The following is a 5,981-nucleotide window of genomic DNA, read 5'->3' on the forward strand; positions in this document are numbered from 1 at the left end:
TGCTTAAGTGCACTACTACGCTTGCCTTCAGGGAGTTTCATGTCAAACATTCAAAAAACAGGACTCGAACTAGACGGATGAGCACCTACGATCGGTCTTGGCCGATGTGGGGATCGAACCCAAGACCTTGGCGTTATTAGCACCACGCTCTAAGCAACTGAGCTAACCGGCCATCAAAAGGAGTCTCTCTGCCAGGCATTTCCTCATGTTTATGTAATTTGGCCGCAAAATGCATTACACACAAGTGTGAAAAGAACACTTTTGCAATTCCTAGCATTGGTGATGCTATAAATCAATCTGTCAGGAGTGGGATTTGAACCCACGCCTCCATCAGGAGACCAGAAAACCCTTCTACACTCTTCAAGGGAACAACACCTTAAGTCTGGCAAATTAGACCACTCGGCCATTCTGAGAGGATGTATACGTCCACCGCGAGATTATATACTGATCAAGAAAACTGCGGGAACACTTAAATCACACATCGGATCTCCGTGATCAAAATCTAGGAAACCTCAAGATCTTCACCGTACATTGCATAATTCGTAACTCTCCCACCTCCATGCTTTTGAGACTGTACTGGGAGACACAGCAAACTTTCTTCAGACGGCACGTATGGATGTGCCATACTGGAGGAGCTGGACTACCTGTGCAACCTGAATGGGCTGCAGGGAGCACCTCATAATTCCAGTAGTGACAAGGACACTAGCAAAAGGCAAAACTAGAGAAGAATCAGTCAGGAAGGATAAGGAGAGAGCAATCGTCTGTGGCCACCACCTGCAAAACCATTCCCTTTTTGGGGTTGTCTTGCTGTTGCCTATCTCCGGTGCACCTGCTGTCACTTTCATTTGCACCAAAACAAGAGACAGTGATTCACAACCGCTTAGGCTTCCTAACTGTACAGATTAATATGCCTGAACTGTAACTGACTTGGTATTATGCTGTGATGATTACTTGTTCCCTTATTTTTTTGAGAGGTGTATTATAGAAGATAGCCTTGAGAATGCGGCCACAGAATTGCGGGAATCCGTGACTTTCAACACTTATGCAACCGAGTCGAGGTGACCAACAGCTCAATGTCTGGTTGGCACCATGGCTTAGATGTGCCATTCATGAAACTTGCGTTGATTCTTGAAGCCACTGGCATTGCTTCCCTCTCCAAGTCTGTGTAATAAGGAATTGGCAGGAGCCCACGAGTTGAAACTATCAGAGGACAGAATGCAAATGAAGTGTTCTGAGAAAAGCAAAGCGGCGAAAGGACATTTTCCCGTGTGCATGTAGATGGCCGACTTTGACACGGCTTGATGAAGTCTTGTGGATCCTACCACTGCTTAAGTGCACTACTACGCTTGCCTTCAGGGAGTTTCATGTCAAACATTCAAAAAACAGGACTCGAACTAGACGGATGAGCACCTACGATCGGTCTTGGCCGATGTGGGGATCGAACCCAAGACCTTGGCGTTATTAGCACCACGCTCTAACCAACTGAGCTAACCGGCCATCAAAAGGAGTCTCTCTGCCAGGCATTTCCTCATGTTTATGTAATTTGGCTGCAAAATGCATTACACACAAGTGTGAAAAGAACACTTTTGCAATTCCTAGCATTGGTGATGCTATAAATCAATCTGTCAGTAGTGGGATTTGAACCCACGCCTCCATCAGGAGACCAGAAAACCCTTCTACACTCTTCAAGGGAACAACACCTTAAGTCTGGCAAATTAGACCACTCGGCCATTCTGAGAGGATGTATACGTCCACCGCGAGATTATATACTGATCAAGAAAACTGCGGGAACACTTAAATCACACATCGGATCTCCGTGATCAAAATCTAGGAAACCTCAAGATCTTCACCGTACATTGCATAATTCGTAACTCTCCCACCTCCATGCTTTTGAGACTGTACTGGGAGACACAGCAAACTTTCTTCAGACGGCACGTATGGATGTGCCATACTGGAGGAGCTGGACTACCTGTGCAACCTGAATGGGCTGCAGGGAGCACCTCATAATTCCAGTAGTGACAAGGACACTAGCAAAAGGCAAAACTAGAGAAGAATCAGTCAGGAAGGATAAGGAGAGAGCAATCGTCTGTGGCCACCACCTGCAAAACCATTCCCTTTTTGGGGTTGTCTTGCTGTTGCCTATCTCCGGTGCACCTGCTGTCACTTTCATTTGCACCAAAACAAGAGACAGTGATTCACAACCGCTTAGGCTTCCTAACTGTACAGATTAATATGCCTGAACTGTAACTGACTTGGTATTATGCTGTGATGATTACTTGTTCCCTTATTTTTTTGAGAGGTGTATTATAGAAGATAGCCTTGAGAATGCGGCCACAGAATTGCGGGAATCCGTGACTTTCAACACTTATGCAACCGAGTCGAGGTGACCAACAGCTCAATGTCTGGTTGGCACCATGGCTTAGATGTGCCATTCATGAAACTTGCGTTGATTCTTGAAGCCACTGGCATTGCTTCCCTCTCCAAGTCTTTGTAATAAGGAATTGGCAGGAGCCCACGAGTTGAAACTATCAGAGGACAGAATGCAAATGAAGTGTTCTGAGAAAAGCAAAGCGGCGAAAGGACATTTTCCCGTGTGCATGTAGATGGCCGACTTTGACAGTGCTTGATGAAGTCTTGTGGATCCTACCACTGCTTAAGTGCACTACTACGCTTGCCTTCAGGGAGTTTCATGTCAAACATTCAAAAAACAGGACTCGAACTAGACGGATGAGCACCTACGATCGGTCTTGGCCGATGTGGGGATCGAACCCAAGACCTTGGCGTTATTAGCACCATGCTCTAACCAACTGAGCTAACCGGCCATCAAAAGGAGTCTCTCTGCCAGGCATTTCCTCATGTTTATGTAATTTGGCTGCAAAATGCATTACACACAAGTGTGAAAAGAACACTTTTGCAATTCCTAGCATTGGTGATGCTATAAATCAATCTGTCAGTAGTGGGATTTGAACCCACGCCTCCATCAGGAGACCAGAAAACCCTTCTACACTCTTCAAGGGAACAACACCTTAAGTCTGGCAAATTAGACCACTCGGCCATTCTGAGAGGATGTATACGTCCACCGCGAGATTATATACTGATCAAGAAAACTGCGGGAACACTTAAATCACACATCGGATCTCCGTGATCAAAATCTAGGAAACCTCAAGATCTTCACCGTACATTGCATAATTCGTAACTCTCCCACCTCCATGCTTTTGAGACTGTACTGGGAGACACAGCAAACTTTCTTCAGACGGCACGTATGGATGTGCCATACTGGAGGAGCTGGACTACCTGTGCAACCTGAATGGGCTGCAGGGAGCGCCTCATAATTCCAGTAGTGACAAGGACACTAGCAAAAGGCAAAACTAGAGAAGAATCAGTCAGGAAGGATAAGGAGAGAGCAATCGTCTGTGGCCACCACCTGCAAAACCATTCCCTTTTTGGGGTTGTCTTGCTGTTGCCTATCTCCGGTGCACCTGCTGTCACTTTCATTTGCACCAAAACAAGAGACAGTGATTCACAACCGCTTAGGCTTCCTAACTGTACAGATTAATATGCCTGAACTGTAACTGACTTGGTATTATGCTGTGATGATTACTTGTTCCCTTATTTTTTTGAGAGGTGTATTATAGAAGATAGCCTTGAGAATGCGGCCACAGAATTGCGGGAATCCGTGACTTTCAACACTTATGCAACCGAGTCGAGGTGACCAACAGCTCAATGTCTGGTTGGCACCATGGCTTAGATGTGCCATTCATGAAACTTGCGTTGATTCTTGAAGCCACTGGCATTGCTTCCCTCTCCAAGTCTTTGTAATAAGGAATTGGCAGGAGCCCACGAGTTGAAACTATCAGAGGACAGAATGCAAATGAAGTGTTCTGAGAAAAGCAAAGCGGCGAAAGGACATTTTCCCATGTGCATGTAGATGGCCGACTTTGACAGTGCTTGATGAAGTCTTGTGGATCCTACCACTGCTTAAGTGCACTACTACGCTTGCCTTCAGGGAGTTTCATGTCAAACATTCAAAAAACAGGACTCGAACTAGACGGATGAGCACCTACGATCGGTCTTGGCCGATGTGGGGATCGAACCCAAGACCTTGGCGTTATTAGCACCATGCTCTAACCAACTGAGCTAACCGGCCATCAAAAGGAGTCTCTCTGCCAGGCATTTCCTCATGTTTATGTAATTTGGCTGCAAAATGCATTACACACAAGTGTGAAAAGAACACTTTTGCAATTCCTAGCATTGGTGATGCTATAAATCAATCTGTCAGGAGTGGGATTTGAACCCACGCCTCCATCAGGAGACCAGAAAACCCTTCTACACTCTTCAAGGGAACAACACCTTAAGTCTGGCAAATTAGACCACTCGGCCATTCTGAGAGGATGTATACGTCCACCGGGAGATTATATACTGATCAAGAAAACTGCGGGAACTCTTAAATCACACATCGGATCTCCGTGATCGAAGTCTAGGAAACCTCAAGATCTTCACCGTACATTGCATAATTCGTAACTCTCCCACCTCCATGCTTTTGAGACTGTACTGGGAGACACAGCAAACTTTCTTCAGATGGCACGTATGGATGTGCCATACTGGAGGAGCTGGACTACCTGTGCAACCTGAATGGGCTGCAGGGAGCGCCTCATAATACCAGTAGTGACAAGGACACTAGCAAAAGGCAAAACTAGAGAAGAATCAGTCAGGAAGGATAAGGAGAGAGCAATCGTCTGTGGCCACCACCTGCAAAACCATTCCCTTTTTGGGGTTGTCTTGCAGTTGCCTCTCTCCGGTGCACCTGCTGTCACTTTAATTTGCACCAAAAAAGGAGAGAGTGATTCACCACCGCTTTGGATTCTTAACTGTACAGATTGATATGCCTGAAGTGTAATTGACTTGGTGTTATGCTGTGATGATTACGTGTTCCCTTATTTTTTTGAGAGGTGTATTATAGAAGATAGCCTTGAGAATGAGGCCACAGAATTGCGGGAATCCGTGACTTTCAACACTTATGCAACCGAGTCGAGTTGACCAACAGCTTAATGTCAGAAAATAAAAGAACACTTTTGCAATTCTTAGCATTGGTCATGCTATAAATCAGTCTGTCAGAAGTGGTATTTGAACCCACGCCTCCATCAGGAGACCAGAAAACTCTTCTACACTCTTCGAGAAAACAACTGCATTTCCGTCCTTGCACTCTCTCATTAATCCAATCTTGCCCAGTCAGCGAGAGAAGCCATGTACATGCTTTGCCTTCCTCTCCCTCTCCCTTCACTGCCAGTTCAGCGATGACATCTCAGAACTCTCTCACAGCTGACTTCTATGACATCACAGAGTGCATCAATTCCATGGCTTCTCATCTGTCGCCACACTGTCAGGGTTGACTTTCTCACTCACTATGCCAAGCTTTCTCGGAAACACTGGAATACGTGGATGAGTTTGTACCACTTTTGGAGGTTTTGCCCACCTGGGGCGAGGCTGTGATCCAGCTGAAAAGCAATTCGGGCATGTGGGCAGCGAAAGATGTATCTGTGATGAAGAGAAACCCAGGTCGATGATGTTTCCAATCAGCCCCATCGGTCCAGCCACAGACACACACACAGACAGCCACAAGCACAGACTGCCACAGACACACAGACAGCCACAGATAGACAGACAAACACACAGACAGTGTGCCTGACAAAAACTTTCCCTCACAGTCAAGTCAACATGAGTCGTATTATCTAAAAGAAGAACCCATCATTTCCTTTCATCTCTATATCAGAGAGAGCGATTAAAAAAACACATCTGTAAATGCTACTTGTACAAGCACGCTGAGATGCCCCATCATCAGTAGGCATGCTCTGTGGCGCAATGGATAGCGCGTTGGACTTTTAGTGAAAAGGGCAGTGGTCATTCAATGGTTGTGGGATCGAGTACCACCGGAGTCAGTGCTCACTTCATGACCCGGAGGCTTTTCTTGCCATCTTCAAGCG

General features: G+C 46.0%; 4 non-coding genes across 4 annotated transcripts; all 4 read right to left on the minus strand.

The window, feature by feature from the left end:
• Positions 1-98: 98 nt before the first annotated feature.
• On the minus strand, positions 99-172 carry trnai-aau (transfer RNA isoleucine (anticodon AAU)). Its single transcript has one exon. It is a non-coding gene; the product is annotated as a tRNA-Ile (tRNA).
• Positions 173-1,423: 1,251 nt separating this feature from the next.
• On the minus strand, positions 1,424-1,497 carry trnai-aau (transfer RNA isoleucine (anticodon AAU)). The gene has a single exon. It is a non-coding gene; the product is annotated as a tRNA-Ile (tRNA).
• Positions 1,498-2,748: 1,251 nt separating this feature from the next.
• Positions 2,749-2,822, minus strand: trnai-aau (transfer RNA isoleucine (anticodon AAU)). Its single transcript has one exon. It is a non-coding gene; the product is annotated as a tRNA-Ile (tRNA).
• A 1,251-nt stretch (positions 2,823-4,073) lies between these two features.
• On the minus strand, positions 4,074-4,147 carry trnai-aau (transfer RNA isoleucine (anticodon AAU)). Its single transcript has one exon. It is a non-coding gene; the product is annotated as a tRNA-Ile (tRNA).
• Positions 4,148-5,981: the final 1,834 nt, after the last annotated feature.

This window comes from Amia ocellicauda, chromosome 12 (genome assembly GCF_036373705.1).
Source record: "Amia ocellicauda isolate fAmiCal2 chromosome 12, fAmiCal2.hap1, whole genome shotgun sequence".
NCBI classification, from domain to species: domain Eukaryota; kingdom Metazoa; phylum Chordata; class Actinopteri; order Amiiformes; family Amiidae; genus Amia; species Amia ocellicauda.